Source organism: Histoplasma capsulatum, genomic scaffold, assembly GCF_000149585.1.
Source record: "Histoplasma capsulatum NAm1 scaffold_2 genomic scaffold, whole genome shotgun sequence".
Lineage (NCBI taxonomy): Eukaryota > Fungi > Ascomycota > Eurotiomycetes > Onygenales > Ajellomycetaceae > Histoplasma > Histoplasma mississippiense.
The window spans coordinates 447,390-449,324 of NW_001813981.1; positions in this window are offsets into that span (position 1 = coordinate 447,390).

Here is a 1,935-nt window from a genome sequence, read left to right on the forward strand (position 1 = left end):
TGAACAATATCGAGGCTTCTCGCTTGTTTTTTCCTATCCGAACGTGTTTTTTGTTCTATTATTTAGGTATTTATTCTTTTCTCTCTGCATGTCTTTGCTCCTTGTTGGTTTTCGGTGTCGCTGGAACAATTCAACTGTGACAAAAACATTATCGTCGCGAACTTCTCCCGCAGATTGCAAGCGATTCCTGGGACCATTATCTCAAAATAGAAGGTCAGTTGGTTAACGAAAATCCCGAGATACCCAGCTCCCTCAAGCGGTATGTCGATGACTTACTCCATAGGCAAACATGACAGGTGTCTCGCCTTCAATCTCCGCTCTCTCGCAATTCTACAATTCCGAGACTCAGCGACCGGGGAGAGAAGACGCATTTGAAAACCAAGACCGTTTGCGCCCTGAGTCACTCCCTATACACGTGGCCATATGGCACGTCCTACCCTCCTATTTCTAGTGCCTGTCCCCTGTATCAGTTCGTGGCCGCCGAAAGACATCGAGTGAGAAAGTCGGAAACAGATTGCTGTCACTCTCGACTATTTGGGTGAAAGAACAAGCAAGGCAGGGTAATGAGCGCATTTAATCTCGTCACCTCGAATCATCTATTCTGGGACCGATGCTCGTGAAACCATAATTGCCAGATGCGCAATGTGTTTGCCACATGAGATATTATATAGAAAGAATGAGTCGGTTTAACATCGGCAACTCGACATCGACAAATTCTGGTATAATCTTGTATGATGGAAAGGGGAGAATAATGAGAAAATCGTCCGTTAGCTCTATGATGTTGGTAAAATCAATTAATTATGATGACTCTAAGGAAGTACAGCTATGTATAGTTATGCTATCTAAATACTTATCTAAACAACGAATGCCTTTTGTTAGAAGAAAAAAAATAAAATAAAATAAAACGCTCGAGGGCAGAAGCAAACCTTATACATCTGCCTATTTCTGCCCATTATCAACGAAGGCTGGTAAGGAAAAGGTCAGTGGGATAGATATCAAGGCTACGAAATAGCCTCGACAAAATCCAAAAGAAATGATCCTGGATACAAGAACAACCAGGAAAGAAGCCATTCTGACTTTCTATTTCCTTTAGTTTAATATCGCCTTCACCTTCTCCCTGGATATGAATGAATTTGTTGCAACTGCGCCGAAGCATGTCAAACAGAATGAATGCAAGCAGGAGATGCACGACACGAGATAAAGATGACCGGAAAAAACAGTATAGTGATAAAAACAAATATCAGCGTCGACGGGAAAGTAGATTAGAGCAACGGCCAGTCGACGAGATCGCCAAAAAGGGAGTTTGGGGCATAAGATGAGTAAACGGGAGTGCAAGGAGAGGAGTTAAGAAATTGCAGAACGTGATCATAACTTTCAACCAGACGCGGTTTATCTCAGAAAAAAAATGGGTGACTGAGATATTGATAATCCCTGTCCATTCCTCGATCTTTTTCCGTCCACCGTGTGAGCTTTCACAAATAAATACACGAGTAAGCAGATGACAAAAATAAATGAACTCCCGTTTTTTTGCGAATGCCGTATGTGTATATAAAGAAATCAAACTGAAGAACAAATGTCTTGGAAGCAAAGGGTAACAAGGTGGGCGAGAATCAAGGCTCGAGAAAGAATGAGAAACCCAAGAAATAGAAATTGAGGAAATGGAAATAAAACATGGAGAAAAAAGCCAAGGAAAGGGAGTAACGGGAAGAAGGGGCCCTGGAAATATGCATTGGAAAGTAAGGTATATAGTGTTGGAAAAAGAGAGAATAGCCACATGTGCCTAGGAGAATATTGATTGGATAAAAACGGATATAAATGTGCCATCATATTATTCATCGCCGTCTGGGAGTGTTTCTGTTGTTAATAAGTTGACGGGCTATCTCGTGTTTCTTAATAGATTACGAAAATTAGATTAACATATTTGCGCCAGATATA